Source organism: Loxodonta africana, chromosome 3, assembly GCF_030014295.1.
Source record: "Loxodonta africana isolate mLoxAfr1 chromosome 3, mLoxAfr1.hap2, whole genome shotgun sequence".
NCBI lineage: Eukaryota > Metazoa > Chordata > Mammalia > Proboscidea > Elephantidae > Loxodonta > Loxodonta africana.
The window spans coordinates 20,339,004-20,358,201 of NC_087344.1; the positions used below are offsets into that span (position 1 = coordinate 20,339,004).

Here is a 19,198-nt window from a genome sequence, read left to right on the forward strand (position 1 = left end):
CTATTTGTACTGAGTTAGAAATATGTGGCGCTGAGCTGGCAAACCAAGACATGTAATCCTGCAAATAACACTGAACAAATCTCAGTGGCCCCCTGCCATCCCTCGCTGCTGACAGAGGGAGAGGCTGGGCTCACAATCTGAGGCAAACTCAGCTGGTCAGGAATCTCTTGCAGCTTCTCAGCATGCAAAGAGCTTAGTTTTCACACTCCCTGGAGGAAACCAGTTCCTTCTGAGCTCCACCACTGCTGCTCATGGTGTGGGATGAGGAGGAAGCCTCACAGACACACTGGGAAGATGTTCTAAACTGCAGCACGTCACTGTTGCTCACCCTGGAGCACACTCCAGAGTCCTGGTTGGGCTGCACCGAGTCTGTCCTGGATTCGTGGTATATGTAGGACTGGGGTGGAGAGACTGAGGTACAGGTAGATGCCATGGAGGCCCCTGATCCTGAATCAGATAGACTGTCCAAAGCATTGTGGATGTTGCCCTGGCCAAGGTGGTCTTCCCTTAATTTCTGGAATGGTCAATTCCGTGTTTGTTTGTGAAAACGTTGCTGTTCACAGAGGGCACAGGACTGGGCTTCTTTCTCTCCAGGGTGGGTTGTTCTTATGCTTCTGCTCTTCTGCCCTGACCCCTGGTCCTCCTCAGGCCACATATTTTTTGGCATAATTGCAAGAGGAATTTTAGGTACGCCTCATGGACTAAATTATGTCCCCCCCAAAAAGTGTGCATCACTTTAGCTGGGTTATGATTCCCTGTATCTTGTGACTGTCCTCCATTCTGAGATTGTAATTTTATGTTAATGAGGATTAGGATGGGATGGTAACGCTATCCTTACCCAGGTTACACCCCTCATCCAATGTAAAAGCAGTTACCCTGGGGTGTGGTCTGTACCACCCCTTATGTCTCAAGAGATGAAAGGGAAGCAAGCAGAGAGTTGGGGACCTCATACCCCTAATAAAGCAGCAACAGGAGCGAAGCTCATGCTTTGGACCTGGTGTCCCTGCACCTGAGATGCTCCTCTATCAGGGGAAAATTGATGAGAAGACCAACAGAGAAAGAAAGCCTTCCCCTGGAGCTGACACCCTGAATTTGGACTTTCAGCCTACTATATTGTGAAGAAATTAATTTCTCTTTGTTAAAGCCATCCACTTGTGGTATTTCTATTACAGCAGCGCTAGAAGACTAAGAGAGCTAGAATGGCAGCCTCGCTCTACCTCCTCTGCTTGGGTTAGCACAAGAGGGTACACTGTACACCATGGGATGAAGATCCACTGCAGGCTGCTATGGCCCTCTGTCTCAGGTGTTTTACGACCAGGAGCAAATAGATGACTATCACAACACTGTACTTTGGCATCATCAATAAGCACTGAATCTCTCACCATGTGTAACACATCACCTCAATCCACTGACGGTCACTGTAATCTGGGTGTGGCTCCACATACAGCTTTTGTTCTTCATGACCCACCATCATTCACGGATGTGTCAGAATTGCCTCTGAAATACCTCTCTCACTAGGGTCATGAATGAAAATTTTGCTCAGCAGGTATTCATACTGCATAGTCATATGGAACGGAAAGTCCCTTCACTACCTCCTGCCATAGTATCATGAAGGTATTTCCAACAAAAGGCAGGGATCCACCTACCAACAAATACAAAATGACTCCCAGGCTCAACACATCCACTAGGGGGGGTCTGTCATACTTTTCTCCCTGAAGAGTTCTATGGCAGAATAAAGGAAGGGAAACAGCCACAGGAGGTATACAGCTTGTTGCCCAGGCTGAATTCATTTCCAAGGTCAAGACCTGAAAGTTTGCTGCTCATTTTCTTATCTAATAGTAGGTTTTCTCTTTTCAGGCCCCTCTGAACCATACACTTGTGATGACAATCCTGCACCGCAGACACTATCTGGCAGAATTTGGTGGCTTGAGCCCCTTTGTCCCTCATCCTGCCATGAGCCCTTGCATGATGAAACACCTCCCCTCCACTTACTTATTCCATCACTATGTGGAGTGTGTTCTCATTCTTGATGACTTCAAACAATTTCACAGTAAACACTCCCACAGCTCCATGAAGGCATTTCCACCAAAAGGCAGGGATTCACTCACCAACAAATACAAGATGACTCCCAGGCTCCACACATCCACTGGGAAGTCCGTCGTACTCTTCTCCCTGGAAGAGTTCTAGGGCAGAATAAAGAAAAGGTATGATTGAAAGCCTTCATAATTTTAACCTCTCAGGATAGTCTGTGGATGCTGCAGGAGGTTGCGGGGGCTCCCTAATGATCTTACCTTATTCCCAGTGAGGAGAGCTTTAGCCAACTTCACGTTGGTGAAGGTACCTTTGCAGAGGTTTTCGAGCCTTTGGTAGTCTTACACATGGGTCTCCTCCTCAGAAGAAATGGCCGAGAGGCCTCTGCATCATCTTGGACTTGGGTCAAGTCTTACTTAGCTTAGGGCCAATGGGTCCCAACACAGGATTCAAAGTGGTAAAAACTGATGACTAAATAAAAACTAGGCCCCTGGGTGGCACAAATTGTTAAGCCCTGGATGACAAGCCAAAAGGTTAGTAGTTCAAACCCACCCAGTGGCATCTCCAAAGTAAGGCCTCGTAACTGACTCTGAAAGGTCACAACCTTCAAAACCCTGTGAAACAGTTCTACTTTGCACGTTTGGTGTTGCTGCGAACTGTTATCTACTCAACAGCAACTAGTAACATGCAAATAAAAACTTAATTAAAGGAGAAAAAGATGAGAAAAAGCATATAAAAACTAGAAAAAAAATACAAAATAAGAAAATGAAAAAGTGACAAAAATCAGTTTTATTTTGGGGGTTAGTCTGTGGAGGTTGGAAGAGCTCTGCTGGATCTTGTCAGTGATCCTGGTTCTGAAAGTGGCCACGTTTGGATTCTGGCCTACTGAGTTCCGGTCTCTCATTCAGAGCCCTACCAAAAGGCAATGTTAAAATGAATCAAGTGGGTAAGTTCAGCAAGACGCTCAGATAGGTTATATGAAGCTCTCACCCCACCAAAGGGGGAAAAGAAACCTAGAAGGTGTTGCTACCCTGTGAGTATCCTGAAAAGAGTCAACAGTTGACATCAACACAGCAAATGCTGAATCAAGGAAAAGATGGCTTCAAAAAGGTAAGGCAACTTTGTGGTCTCTTTTCTTGCCCTTGCCCCATCTCCTCCCCAACTCAGTGGTCATCTTATAGTAGCAGCACTTGCTTCTGATCCCAGGGTGGGACCCTGTTCCTGGCTCCAGTTAGAGTAGAGAAAATCATTGTGTGTGTCTCTTCTAATCTTTCTGGGGGATGCCTGAAGGACTAATGCAAGGACCTTGTCTCTTTGACCTAACTTACGACCCAGGCTGCTAAGGTGGCAGGCATTTATAAGGAAAGATTGCAAGAGGAACTAACAGCCCATAGAGGGCTCAGGCTAAACAGTATGCTCAAAACATACGATAGATAGCCTAAGGCCTAAAAGCCAAAAATGGGAAGTACTTCTTTGGAAAATCAGGATATTCAAAAGCAACTGTGTGTTTGGGGAAATTTAGCAGGCTACAAATACCTAGAGCAAAATTTCTGTTCAGAAACTACCCGAGAAAGACCTACACTTTTTCTCACTCTATAAGTGTTTCAGGAGTGCCCCAGCACAGAGCCAATCTGCACAGACTAGGAGAAGTATTTGTGGGTTTTGTTTTGATTTTTTGTTTCTTTCCTTTTTCTATGTATTTTTAGCTCCTCTCATTTCAAAATCACTCTAAAAACACTAGATGGGAATTTCCATTTTCCATTCCACTATAAAAGGAACTTGGATGTCCCTTGCATGCTCACAATAAGAAAAACCTGAAAAGAAACAACTCTTCTTAGCTCTGTCACAGATCTGAACTCACAGAGCAATCTGCTATCCCAGAAGCTGGAGATACACATGCACTACTACAAAGAATCCCTGCTTACTGGGAACAGAGAATGCCACCACCGTTACTTCCACCTCCTGACCTAGAATCATATGTTATTAGGTGCCGATGAGTTGATTCCAACTCATAGCAGCACAATGTGACGGAGTAGAACACCGCCATAGGATTCTCTAGGCTGGAAACGTTATGGAAGCAAACAGCCAAGTATTTTCTTCTATGGAGTTGCTGGCTGGTTTTAATCAACACCCTGTTGGTTAGCAGCCATGTGCTTAACTATTATGCCACTAGGGCTCCTTACTTCATTGCTAACTGACTAATCCCTGGAAACTGAGAGATAGAAATTTCACAGGGCCTAGCCTTATGGTACCTTCACACTTCGGGGAATTTCTCATAAAGGAGACTCACTAGGTTTTCACTGTCAAACTGTAAGAAAAAGTCTCTCATAATTCCAGTTGGAAAAAAAAAGTAACCAACTGCAAACACTACTTTGTTCTTGACAACCGTCTACCCTTAAAGGAAATGGTTCTACCACCCTTTCAACCAACCTAACCAACTTCCAATTTTTAGAGCCTAATAGACTTGAGGAAGGGGAAATACCAAACACCATCTAACATGCCACATAGGGGGAAAACTGCCTACCTTCAGTCCTCATCGAACATACACACACACAAAAAAAAAAGAAAACCCAGTGCCGTCGAGTTGATTCCGACACATAGTACCCTATAGGACAGAGCAGAACTGCCCAATAGAGATTTCAAGGAGAGCTTGGCGGATTCGAATAGCCAACGCATTAGTTAGCACCCGTAGCACTTAACCACTATGCCACCAGGAAGTCCTCATCAAGCATAGGCTTGACAAAAACGTGGAAACACACACAGACTGAAGAGACTGGGTAAACAACAGGACAAGGCTCAGATATGGCACCTTTGTTAGAAATATTAGACCAGGAAATTAAAATAGCTATGATAATATGATAAGGGCTCTGGGTAAAAAGTGGACAACATGCAACAATAAAAGGGTAATGAAAATGAACAGACTGAAACTCAAAGAAATACTCAAAAAAAATCAGAAATGAAAAACACAGTAACACAAATGAAAAACGGCACCGATTGGCTTATCAGTAGGTTGCACATGTTTAAGCAAAGAATCAGTAAGGTTGAACATTTGTCAGTGGAAACTTGTCAAATTGAAAAGAAAAAAGAGTGAAAGAGAATAAGAATTGGGGGACAATCCCAAAAAGTCTAACATATGCATAGAGGGAATACCAGAAGCAGAAGAGAAAAAGGAACACAGGAAATATTTAAAGTTTTAATGGCACAGTATTATCTAAAACTGTTGCCAGACACCAAATCACAGATCGAGGAGCCCATAGAACACTAAGCAGGATAAATACCAAAACATCTAAATCTGGGAATAGGATATTGAAAGTGCAGATAATTACACAAAGAGGAAAAACTTACATAAACAAGAGGAAACAAAAACACTATAGCTATAAAGGAACGAGGATTAGAATTCACCAGACCTCCCCAGAAACCACGCAAGCAAGAAGAGTGTGCAGTGATAAACGTAAAGTGTGAAAAGAAAACTCTAGCTGAACACAAGCTAAACAACAGATGTTTCAGTGACCACCTATAAACAGGAATACATTCATTCCAAAAAGTCACTAAACAAATACAGTAAAATAACCTTCAAGAATTTAATTGAAAAACATTAAAAGGGAAAGGTGCATAATCTGATTTCCAGGTTACCACTTTATAATTTTAAAATGTCCACTTAAAAAAAAAATATTACAACGCATACAAGAAAAAGAAAATTTGTTCCATTGAAAGGAACAAAATAAACTGACAGAAAACGTTCCAGTCCACACATCAGACTTACTAGACAAAGACTTCAAAACGACTGTCTTAAATATGCCTAAAGAGCCAAAACCAAACATGGAGAAATATCTAAAGGAAATCAGGAAAACTATGAAAGAAAATGAGGCTATTAATAAAGAAAGAAAGCCATTAATAAAGAGATAACATAAAAAGAAACCAACAAAAATTCAGCAGCTCAATAGTGCAACCACTGAAATAAAAATTTACTAGAGAATGCAAACATTTCAGAAAGAAGAAGAAACTATCAATAAATTTGAAAAAGGGGATATTGAAATTACTGAGTCTCAAGAGCAAAAAAAAAAATAAAAACAAGTAAACAAAGCCTATGAGATCTGCTAGACACAATCCACACAACCAGCATTGCTACCCCCAAAGGAGAAGAGGGGGAGAAAGTGACAAAAATCATACCTGAAGAAAGGATAACTGAAAAGTTTCAAAACTTCATGAGAGATGTGTATCTACAAAACTAAGAAACAAATTTCAAGGGAAATACACTCAAAAAAACAAAACAATCGTATTAAAACGGAAATCTAGAACATCACTCTTTTTCCAATAGCATCTAAAAAAGAAAATACTGACGAATAAATTGAACTTAGCAGTCAAAAGCTTATACACTGAAAACTACAAAATACTGCTGAAAGAAATTCAAGAAGACCTAAATAAACGGAAAGGAATACCGGTTTCATGCAATGGAGGACTTAATATTGTCAAAACGGCAATTCTACCACATCTATCTGCAGAGTCCGTGTAATCCCGATGAAAATTCTAAAACCCATTTTTACACCAATGGAAAAGCCAAACCTGAAGTTCACCTTGATTTGCTAGAGGCCCTGAATCCAAAATAATCTTCAAACACACGGATCAAAGTCACATGACTCACACTTCTCAACTTCAAAACAATTGCAAAGCTGCAGTAATCCAAACTGTGTGCTATCGGCATGTGAATAGACATACAGACCAACAGAATGGAATTCAAACTCTACGAATAAACCCAAGCATATCTGGTCAATTCATTTTCAACAAGGACACCAAATCCATTCAATGAGAAAAGAGTCTCTTCAACAAATGGCACAAAGAAAACTGGATTTCCACATGCAAGAAAAGGAAGCTCAACTTCTACCTCACATCATACAAATAACTCAAAATGATCAGTCAACTAACTAAAGATAACAACTAAAGTCATAAGATTCTTAAATAGAAGAAATTAGAGGGATTTGGCAATGGGTATTTACATATGACAGAAAAAGCATAAACAACAAGATAAAAATTGGATTACGTGCAAGTTACAAATTTTGTCCATCACTGTTTAGGAAGCATTGAGTTTGTGTTTATAGGACAGAATATTTGGCAATGGATATTGGTGACAGTTGCACAACATGATTGATGTAATTGGTGTCACTGAACTGTGTACGTGAAGATGCTGAATTGCAAATGGTTTGTATAATTTCACAACAATAAAAAAGGTAAAAATAATCTTTAAGAAGTAAACACGTTCTAAGGCAAAAACAGACATTATCAAGAAATTAAAAAGAAACCTTAGGGGGTGGAGCTAAGAGGGCAGACTAGGAAGATGCTTCTATCCAGCCCTCTTTACAACAAAGACCTGAAAAACAAGTGAAACCAGTATATTTGCCACAAGCTCCGAGCCCTGAGCATAAAAGGCAACCTTAGACAGGAACTGAGGGGCAGGGGAAGGAAGAGACCGTTCAGAAGCGGACAGGAGTTACCGGACCTGAATCGCAGGGAGCCCTCAGGCACCATTCCTGGAGCAGAGCGGCTAGGCAGTGGCAGCTCCGCTTCCAGAGCAAGTCCTGGGGCACACTCACCTCCTCCTGAGAAGCTGCCTAAGTGTGTCCCGGGGGGAGGGGCCACGGAGGCCGAAGGGGATGGGGTGGGGCGGGGCACAGTGGGCGGGGCCGAAGGGTGGGCAAGGAGAAGAGCAGTGACTCCTGGGGCCAGGGTCACAGCACCTTAGGTGCCTCTGGGAGGAGGCAAGGGAATTGAAATGGGAGGATCTGGGAACAAGAGCTCTCTGCCCATTTTTAAATTGGGTTGTTTGTCCTTTTTGTTGGAGACTGTCATGAGCTGTATAGATATTATACGTATTTTGGATATTGTACCCTTATTTCCCAGATAGTTTCCAAAATTTTCTTCCATTCTGTAGGTTTTCACTTTCTTGATCATGCTCTTTGATGCACAAACGGTTTTCATTTTGTTGAATTCCAACTGACCTATATTTTCTTTTGTTGCTCACATTTTGGTGTCATATCTAAGAATCTCCCTAAGAATCAGCCATTGAAAACCCTCCGGAACACAGTTGTACTCTGACACACTTAGGGTTGCCATGGTCTGAATACCCTGGATGGCAACTGGTTTTTCTCTAGGCTCTTTCTAGTGCCTGTGTTTTCTATCTCCCTCTACAGGTGACTTTCTGTAGCTTACCAAAATTCCAGGTGGTCTTAGCAAAAAAAAAAAAAGAAAATTTTTTTTTTTTTTTTGTAGGAGCACATTAATCTTATAGCCAAAAAAAGCTGGGAATTCTCTGCCGTGTTTTCAGTACCTGGGTCAACAGATAGGTCATGGGTTCAGCCCATCATTGTGCACATATTAATGTGAGACTAGCCTCTGGATATTGCTAATAGATGTCAGTGGTTAAGGAACTAGGGTCACATGTGTGGTTTCAGGAAAAGGTCAGCCAGGAGAGGGCAGTAATGGACTCTGTACTAAAATTAGGTTAGCACAGCAAGCTAAACACAGTTAGACTGATCATCTTGTGCAGTGCTCTGGCTAACGTCATAGGCAAATTTGGGCTGATTAAAAAATAATATATATATATATATATATATATATATATATATTCTTCCTTGTGAAAAAATCTGTAGTTTAGCCATCAAATTAGATCCTGGACCATGTGAAACTCAACACGGAATACTTTCAAGCGGGCCTAAGTATTTCAAGAATAGGCATCAATTCTATTATACATTGGATCCTTTTCTGTACCTGTTTAATGTTTTCAGTGGGAGACCACCTGCCCTATCGTCTCCACCCGAGGAGAAATTTTTCTAGCACACTCATTTATATAACTTTAGTAGCCTTGGAGGTAGCATGCCAATAAATTTTGCCCAAGTTGACTCTGCTTCTCAGATTTTCATGGTTGACTCTGTCTCCTGTACGTTGGGATATCTATATTTTTTTAAGAATTCCCCAGGAGAGTAACATCCGGCATCAATTTCCAACAAATATTTCTGTATTAATGGATTTTGTAGGCTTAGCACACACTGGATGCAGGCAGTTGTCAATTTGGTTACAATCTCGCATATGAAGAGTGCTTAGATAGCTCCATGGGATTAAATCCATTTTCCATATGAAATTTCTTTGCTATAAGCCCCCAGCAGCCATGACTGACTACTGTGGGCATGGCCAGATTTACAATTGCTCTACAACATACAAATATTGACTATTATCAAAAATAAAAAAAACCTTGTGTTTTGACAGTATGAGAAGATTAGATTAGGGAAGAACTTCAAAGCTAGTTGCAGTTCCTGATTTTTTCAGACATGCTTTGGGCCACCTAATTTATACCATGTACATTGTCTTCCTTGCATACACTGATTAGTGAACACTGCCCTTGATCACTCAGTTAGTGGGATTCATTTTTGCCTCAGTAAAAGGGCTTGTACTGGTGGGGGAGAGAGAGCATTATAATTAGTAGGAAAATAGGCCAATACTTCTAAGGGCAGACATTGCTGACAGGATTTATATTGTGAAAAATATATAGTGCAGCTTAAGAAAGAGCAAGAGCTTGCCAAAGTGATGCGGGGGCGTTTCATATATTGAGTTCCAATCACTTAAGGCTGTCCAAAGTCATTTTCCCAATTTATTCTCCAGCTCAATCAATGGACCCCCATTATCAATTTCTACATCATTCCCAATACCTCTTCCTTTTCCTTCTAGCCACTTACAGTGAGTTAGAAAATGTGAGGCTGAGCTGGCAAAACAAGACATGTATTTCTGCAAATAAAACTGAATAAATCTCAGTGGAACCCTGCCATCCCTGGCTGCTGACACAGGGAGAGGCTGGGCTCACAATCTGAGGCAAACTCGGCTGGTCAACAATCTCTTGCAGCTTGTCCACATGCAAGGAGCTTAGTTTTGACACTCCCTGGAGGAAACCAGTTCCCTCTGGGCTCCACCGCTGATGCTGATGGTGTGGGATGAAGAGGAAGCCTCACAGACACACTGGGAAGATGTTCTAAACTGTACCACGTCACTGTTGCTCACCCTGGAGCACACTCCAGAGTCCTGGTTGGGCTGCACCGAGTCTGTCCTGGATTCGTGTTGCAGGTAGGACTGGGCTAGGGAGACTGAGGTACAAGCAGATGCCATGGAGGCCCCTGAAACTGAGTCAGATAGACTATCCAAAGCATTGTGGATGTTGCCCTGCCCAAGGCTGGTCTTCACTAAAGGTGTCGAATTCCCACTTTCCTGTTTGTTGGTGGAGACGTTGCTGTCCACACAGGGCACAGGACTGGCCTTCTTTCTCTCCAGGATGGGTAGAGAGCTGACAGGTGTGTTGTTGTGCTACTCCTCTTCTGCCCTGACTCCTGGTCCTCCTCAGGCCACTTATTTTTTGGCATAATTGCAGGAGGAATCTTAGGTAGGCCTCATGGAATAAATTATATCCTCCCCGCAAAATGTGTGTATCGCATTAGCTGGGTCATGATTCCCCGTATCCTGTGCTCCTCCTCTATTCTGGGATTGTAATTTTATCTTAAACAAGATTAGGATAGGATGGTAACGCCACCCTTACCCAGGTCACGTCCCAGATCCAATGTAAAAGAAGTTACCCTGGGGTGTGGTCTGTACCACCTCTTATGTCTCAAGAGATAAAAAGGAAAGGGAAGCAAGCGGAGATTTGGGGACCTCACGCCACCAATAAAGCAGCAACAGGAGCGAAGCGCATCCTTTGGACCCAGTGTCCCTGCACCTGAGATGCTCCTCTATCAGGGGAAAATTGATGAGATGACTGACAGAGAAAGAAAGCCTTCTCCTGGAGCTGACACCCTGAATTTGGACTTTTAGTCTACTATACCATGAAAAAAAAATTTCTCTTTGTTAAAGCCATCCACTTCTGGAAATTATAGCAGCACTAGATGTGTCGGAATGGTAGGCTCGCTGTACCTCCTCTGCTTGGGTTAGCACAAGAGGGTACACTGTACACCATGGGATGAAGATCCACTGCAGGCTGCTATGGCCCTCTGTCTCAGGTGTCTTATGACCCAGGAGCAGATAGGTGACTATCACAACACTGTACTTTGGCAACATCCATAAGCACTGAATCTCTTGCCATGTGTAGCAAATAACCTCAATCCACTGGGCGTCACTGAAATCTGGGAGTGGTTCCACATACAGCTTTTGTTCTTCATGACCCACCATCATCCACGGATGTGTCAGAATTGCCTCTAAAGTACCTCTCTCACTGGGGTCATGAATGAAAATTTTGCTCAGCAGGTGTTCATACTACAGAGATATATGTGGGGGAAAGTCCCTTCACTACATCCTGCCATAGCATCATGAAGGTATTTCCAACAAGAGGCAAAGATCCACCCACCCACAAATACAAGATGACTCCCAGGCTCAACACATCCACTGGGGGGTCTGTCATACTTTTCTCCCTGAAGAGTTCTATGGCAGAATAAAGGAAGGGAGACTGCCAGAGGATGTTTACAGCTTGTTGCCCGGGCTGAATTCATTTCCAAGATCAAGACCTGAAAGTTTGCTGTTCATTTTCTTATCCAATACCAGGTTTCCTGTTTTCAGGTCCCTCTGAACCATACACTTGTTATGACAGTCCTACACCACGGACACTATCTGGCAGAATTTGGTGGCTTGAGCCCCTTTTTCCCTCATCCTGCCATGAGCCCTTGCATGATGAGAAACCTCCCTTCCACTTACTTATTCCAACAGTATATGGAGTGTGTTCTCATTCTTGATGACTTCAAACAATTTCACAGAAAACACTCCCACAGCTCCGTGAAGGTATTTCCAACAAAAGGCAGCGATCCACTCACCAACAAATACAACATGACTCCCAGGCTCCACATATCCACTTGGACGTCCGTCGTACTCTTTTCCCTGGAACAGTACTAGGGCAGAATAAAGAAAAGGTATCATTGAAAGACTTCATAATTTTTACCTCTCAGGATAGTCTGTGGATGCTGCAGGAGGTTGCGGGGGCTCCCTAATGATCTTACCTTATTCCCAGTGAGGATAGGTTTGGCCAACTTCACGTTGGTGAAGGTACCTTTGCAGAGGTTTTCGAGCATTTGGTAGTCTCACACATGGGCCTCCTCCTCAGAAGAAATGGCCGAGAGGCCTCTGCATCATCTTGGACGTGGGTCATGTCTTACTTAGCTTAGGGCCAATGGGTCCCAACACAGGATTCAAAGTGGTAAAAACTGATGACTAAATAAAAACTAGGCCCCTGGGTGGCACAAATTGTTAAGCCATGAAAGACTAGCCAAAAGGTTAGTAGTTCAAACGCACCTAGTGGCATCTCCAAAGTAAGTCCTCGTAACTGCTTCTGAAAGGTCACAACCTTGAAAACCCCGTGAAGCAGTTCTACTTTGCACTTTTGGGGTTGCTGTGAGTTGTTATCTACTCAACGGCAACTAGAAACACGCAAATAAAAACTTAATTAAAGGAGAAAAAGCATATATAAACTAGAAAAAATAAATAGGGAAAAAAGAAAACGATAAAGTGACAAAAATCATTTTTATTTTGGGGGCTACTGTGAGGAGGTTGGATGAGCTCTGCTGGGTCTTCTCAGTGATCCTGGCTGTGAAGATGGGAATGTTTGGATTCTGCTCTGCTGAGTTCCAGTCTCCCATTCAGAGCCGTATCAAAGGGCAAAGTTAAAATGTATCAAGTGGGAAAGTTCACCAAGAGGGTGAGATAGGCTATATGACGCTCTTATCCCACCAAAGGGGGGAAGAAAAACCTAGAAGCTGTTGTTACCCTGTGAATATCTTGAAAACAGTCAGCAGTTGACATCAACACAGCAAATGCTAATCAGGGAAAAGGTAACTTCACAAAGGTAAGGCAACTTTGTGGTCTCTTTTCTTGCCCTTTGCCCCATCTCCTCCCCAACTCAGTGGTCATCTTACAGCAGCAGCACTTGCTTCTGATCCCAGGGTGGGACCCTGTTCCTGGCTCCAGTTAGAGTACACAAAATCATTGTGTGTGTCTCTTCTAATCTTTCTGGGGGATGCCTGAAGGACTAATGAAAGGAGATTGTCTCTTTTACCTAACTTATGACCCAGGCTGGTACGGTGGCAGGCATTTGTAAGAAAGATTGCAAGAGGAACTAACAGTCCATAGAGGGCTGAGGCTAAACATTATGCTCAAAACATACAAAAGATTGCCTAAGGGTTGGGAGCCAAAATAGGGAAGTACTTCTTTGGAAAATCAGGACATTCAAAAGCAACTGTGTGTTTGGGGACATTTAGCAAGCTATACATACCTAGAACAAAATTTATGTTCACAAACTACCTGAGAAAGACCTATACTTTTTTCTCACTCGTTCAGTGTTTCAGGAGTGCCCCAGCACACAGCCAATCTGCACAGGCTGGGAGAGGTATCTGTGGGTTTTGCTTTGATTTATGTTGTTTCTTTGTTTTTTCATTAGCTCCTCTCATTTCAAAATCACTGTGAAAACACTAGACGGGAATTTGCATTTTCCATTCCAGTATAGAAGGAAATCGGATGTCCCTTGCACGCTCACAATAAAAAAAAAACCTGAAGAGAAACAACTCTTCTTAGCTCTATCAGAGATCTGAACTCACAGAGCAACGTGCTATCCCAGAAGCTGGAGATACACATGCACTACTACAAAGAATCCCTGCTTACTGGGAACAGAGAATTCCACCACCATTCCTTCCACCTCCTGACCTAGAATCATATGTTATTAGGTGCCGATGAGTTGATTCCAGCTCATAGCAGTGCAATGTGACAAAGTACAACACCCCCACAGGATTCTCTAGGCTGGAAACATTAAGGAAGCAAACAGCCAAGTATTTTCTTCTACGGAGTCACTGGCTGGGTTTTAATCCCCAACCTGTTGGTTAGCAGCCAAGCGCTTAACTATTATGCCACTAGGGTTCCTTGCTTCAATGCTAATTGACTAATCCCTGGAGACTGAGATAGAAATTTCACAGGGCCTAGCCTTAAGGTACCTTCACACTTCGGTGAATTTCTCATAAAGGAGACCTACCAGGTTTTCACTGTCAAACTGTAAGTAAAAGTCTCTGATAATTCCAGTTGGAAAAAAAAAAGTAACCTACTAGAAGCACTACTCTGTTCTTGACAACGGTCTACCCTCAAGGGAAACGGTTCTACTAACCTTTTTTTTTTTTTTGGTCTCAATTTTCTTTCTTTTTTTTTTTTTAATTTTTAATTAATTTTTATTAAGCTTCAAGTGAACATTTACCATTCCAATCAGTCTGTCACATGTAGGTTTACATACATCTTACTCCCTTCTCCCACTTGCTCTCCCCCTATTGAGTCAGCCCTTTCAGTCTCTCCTTTCGTGCCAATTTTGCCATCTTCCCTCTCTCTCTATCTTCCCATCCCCCCTCCAGTCAAGAGTTGCCTACACACTCTCCAGTGTCCACCTGATTTAATTAGCTCACTCTTCATCAGCATCTCTCTCCCCCCCACTGACCAGTCCTTTTCATGCCTGATGAGTTGTCTTCGGAGATGGTTCCTGTCCTGTGCCATCAGAAGTTCTGGGGAGCATTGTCTCTGGGATTCCTCTAGTCGCAGTCATACCATTAAATTAGCTATGGTCTTTTTACGAGAATTTGGGGTCTGTATCCCATTGGTCTCCTGCTCCCTCAGGAGTGGTCTGTTGTGCTCCCTGACAGGGCAGACATCGATTGTGGCCGGGTACCAACTAGTTCTTCTGGTCTCAGGATAATGTAGGTCTCTGGTTCACGTGGCCCTTTCTGTCTCTTGAGTTCTTAGTTGTCGTGTGACCTTGGTGTTTTTCCTTTGCCTTTGCTCCAGGTGGGTTGAGACCAATCGATGTATCTTAGATGGCCGCTTGTTGGCATTTAGGACCCCAGGCGCCACAATTCAAAGTGGGATGCAGAATGTTTTCATAATAGAATTATTTTGCCCATTGACTTAGAAGTCCCCTCAAACCAAGTTCCCCAGACCCCAGCCCCTGCTCCGCTGACCTATGAAGCTTTCATTTTATCCCAGAAACCTCTTTGCTTTTAGTCCAGTCCAATTAGGCTGACCTTCCTTGTATTGAGTGTTGTGCAGTTCTTATCTACTGATTGATCAATAAAAAGCCCTCTCCTTCCCTCCCTCCCTCCCCCCCTTTGTAACCACAAAAGTATGTGTTCTCCGTTTTTTCTATTTCTCAAGATCTTATAATAGTGGTCTTATATAATATTTGTCCTTTTGCCTCTGACTCATTTCGCTCAGCATAATGACTTCCAGATTCCTCCATGTTATGTAATGTTTCAGAGATTCGTCACTGTTCTTTATCGATGCGTAGTATTCCATTGCGTGAATATACCACAATTTATTTACCCATTCATCTGTTGACGGACATCTTGGTTGCTTCCAGCTTTTTGCTATTGTAAACAGAGCTGCAATAAACATGGGTGTGCATGTATCTGTTTCTGTGAAGGCTCTTGTATCTCTAGGGTATATTCCTAGGAGTGGGATTTCTGGGTTGTATGGTAGTTCTATTTCTAACTGTTTAAGATAACGCCAGATGGATTTCCAAAGTGATTGTACCATTTTACAATCCCACCAGCAGTGTATGAGAGTTCCAATCTCTCCGCAGCCTCTCCAACATTTATTACTTTGTGTTTTTTGGATTAATGCCAGTCTAGTTGGTGTGAGATGGAATCTCATCGCAGTTTTAATTTGCATTTCTCTAATGGCTAATGATCGGGAGCATTTTCTCATGTATCTGTTGGCTGCCTGAATATCTTCTTTCGTGAAATGTGTGTTCATATCCTTTGCCCACTTCTTGATTGGGTTGTTTGTCTTTTTGTGGTTGAGTTTTGACAGAATCATGTAGATTTTAGAGATCAGGCGCTGGTCGGAGATGTCATAGCTGAATATTCTTTCCCAATCTGTAGGTGGTCTTTTTACTCTTTTGGTGAAGTCTTTAGATGAGCATAGGTGTTTGATTTTTAGGAGCTCCCAGTTATCGGGTTTCTCTTCATCATTTTTGGTAATGTTTTGTATTCTGTTTATGCCCTGTATTAGGGCTCCTAGGGTTGTCCCTATTTTTTCTTCCATGATCTTTATCGTTTTAGTCTTTATGTTTAGGTCTTTGATCCACCTGGAGTTAGTTTTTGTGCATGGTGTGAGGTATGGGTCCTGTTTCATTCTTTTGCAAATGGATATCCAGTTATGCCAGCACCATTTGTTAAAAAGACTATCATTTCCCCAATTGACTGACACTGGTCCATTGTCAAATATCAGCTGCTCATACGTGGATGGATTTATATCTGGGTTCTCAATTCTGTTCCATTGGTCTATGTGCCTGTTGTTGTACCAGTACCAGGCTGTTTTGACTACTGTAGCTGTATAATAGGTTCTGAAATCAGGTAGAGTGAGGCCTCCCACTTTCTTCTTCTTTTTCAGTAATGCTTTGCTTATCTGGGGGTTCTTTCCCTTCCATATGAAATTAGTGATTTGTTTCTCTATCCCCTTAAAATATGACATTGGTATTTGGATTGGAAGTGCGTTATATGTATAGATGGCTTTTGGTAGAATAGACATTTTTACTATGTTAAGTCTTCCTATCCATGAGCAGGGTATGTTCTTCCAATTAAGTATGTCATTTTGAATTTCTTGTAGCAGAGTTTTATAGTTTTCTTTGTATAGGTCTTTTACATCCTTGGTAAGATTTATTCCTAAGTATTTTATCTTCTTGGGGGCTACTGTGAATGGTATTGATTTGGTTATTTCCTCTTCGGTGTTCTTTTTGTTGATGTAGAGGAATCCAAGGGATTTTTGTATGTTTATTTTATAACCTGAGACTCTTCCAAACTCTTCTATTAGTTTCAGTACTTTTCTGGAGGATTCCTTAGGGTTTTCCATGTATACGATCATGTCATCTGCAAATAGTGATAGCTTTACTTCCTCCTTGCCAATCTGGATACCCTTTATTTCTTTGTCTAGCCTAATTGCCCTGGCTAGGACTTCAAGTACGATGGTGAATAAGAGTGGTGATAAAGGGCATCCTTGTCTGGTTCCCGTTCTCAGGGGAAATGCTTTCAGGTTCTCTCCATTTAGAGTGATATTGGCTGTTGGCTTTGCATAGATGCCCTTTATTATGTTGAGGAATTTTCCTTCAATTCCTATTTTGGTAAGAGTTTTTATCATAAATGGGTGTTGAACTTTGTCAAATGCCTTTTCTGCATCTATTGATAAGATCATGTGGTTTTTATCTTTTGTTTTATTTATGTGATGGATTACATTAATGGTTTTGCTGATATTAAACCAGCCTTGCATACCTGGTATAAATCCCACTTGATCAGGGTGAATTATTTTCTTGATGTGTTGTTGGATTCTATTGGCTAGAATTTTGTTGAGGATTTTTCCATCTATGTTCATGAGGGATATAGGTCTAAAATTTTCTTTTTTTGTAATGTCTTTACCTGGTTTTGGTATCAGGGAGATGGTAGCTTCATAGAATGAGTTGGGTAGTATTCCGTCTTTTTCTATGCTTTGAAATACCTTCAGTAGTAATGGTGTTAAGTCTTCTCTGAAGGTTTGGTAGAACTCTGCAGTGAAGCCGTCTGGGCCAGGACTTTTTTTTGTTGGAAGTTTTTTGATTACCGTTTCAATCTCTTTTTTTGTTATGGGTCTATTTAGTTGTTCTACTTCTGAATGTGTTAGTTTAGGTAGGTAGTATTTTTCCAAGAATTTACCCATTTCTTCTAGGTTTTCAAATTTGTTAGAGTACAATTTTACGTAGTAATCTGAAATGATTCTTTTAATTTCATTTGGCTCTGTTGTGATGTGGTCCTTCTCGTTTCTTATTCGGGTTATTTGTTTCCTTTCCTGTATTTCTTTAGTCAGTCTAGCCAACGGTTTATCAATTTTGTTAATTTTTTCAAAGAACCAGCTTTTGGCTTTGTTAATTCTTTCAATTGTTTTTCTGTTCCTAATTCATTTAGTTCAGCTCTAATTTTTATTATTTGTTTTCTTCTGGTGTCTGATGGATTCTTTTGTTGCTCACTTTCTATTTGTTCAAGTTGTAGGGACAGTTCTCTGATTTTGGCTCTTTCTTCTTTTTGTATGTGTGCATTTATCGATATAAATTGGCCTCTGACCACTGCTTTTGCTGTGTCCCAGAGGTTTTGATAGGAAGTATTTTCATTCTCATTGCTTCCTAAGAATTTCCTTATTCCCTCCTTGATGTCCTCTATAACCCAGTCTTTTCTCAGGAGGGTATTGTTCATTTTCCAAGTATTTGATTTCTTTTCCCTAGTTTTTCTGTTATTGATTTCTAGCTTCATTGCCTTGTGGTCTGAGAAGATGCTTTGTAATATTTCGATGTTTTGGAATTTGCAGAGGTTTGTTTTATGACCTAATACGTGGTCTATTCTAGAGAATGTTCCATGTGCGCTAGAAAAAAAAGTATACTTTGCTGCAGTTGGGTGGAGAGTTCTGTATAAGTCAATGAGGTCAAGTTGGTTGATTGTTGTAGGTAGGTCTTCCGTGTCTCTATTGAGCTTCTTACTGGATGTCCTGTCCTTCTCCAAAAGTGGTGTGTTGAAGTCTCCTACTATAATTGTGGAGGTGTCTATCTCACATTTCAATTCTGTTAAAATTTGATTAATGTATCTTGCAGCCCTGTCATTGGGTGCATAAATATTTAATATGGTTATGTCTTCCTGATCAATTGTCCCTTTTATCATTATATAGTGCCCTTCTTTATCCTTTGTGGTGGATTTAAGTCTAAAGTCTATTTTGTCAGAAATTAATATTGCTACTCCTTTTTTGCTTATTGTTTGCTTGATATATTTTTTCCACCCTTTGAGTTTTAGTTTGTTTGTGTCTCTAAGTCTAAGGTGTGTCTCTTGTAGGCAGCATATAGATGGATCGTGTTTCTTTATCCAGTCCGTGACTCTCTGTCTCTTTATTGGTGCATTTAGTCCATTTACATTCAGCGTAATTATAGATAAATAAGTTTTTAGTGCTGTCATTTTGATGCCTTTTCATGTGTGTTGTTGGCCATTTCATTTTTCCACATGCTTTTTTGTGCTGAGACGTTTTTCTTAGTAGCTTGTGAGGTCCTCATTTTCATAATGTTTAACTTTATGTTTGTTGAGTCATTACGTTTTTCTTGGCTTTTCTCTTGAGTTAT

At 41.5% G+C, this 19,198-nt stretch overlaps 2 long non-coding RNA genes across 2 annotated transcripts in view; both read right to left on the bottom strand.

Moving 5' to 3' along the window:
* Window positions 1-2,325, bottom strand: part of LOC135230651 (uncharacterized) — a 39,915-nt gene extending 37,590 nt beyond the window's left edge. Inside the window, exon 1 of the long non-coding RNA XR_010321220.1 lies at window positions 2,109-2,325. This is a non-coding gene — a long non-coding RNA (uncharacterized LOC135230651). The remainder of the gene's footprint in view (window positions 1-2,108) is intronic.
* Window positions 2,326-10,907: 8,582 nt separating this feature from the next.
* Window positions 10,908-19,198, bottom strand: part of LOC111749357 (uncharacterized) — a 32,529-nt gene continuing 24,238 nt past the window's right edge. Inside the window, exon 3 of the long non-coding RNA XR_010321221.1 lies at window positions 10,908-11,939. This is a non-coding gene — a long non-coding RNA (uncharacterized LOC111749357). The remainder of the gene's footprint in view (window positions 11,940-19,198) is intronic.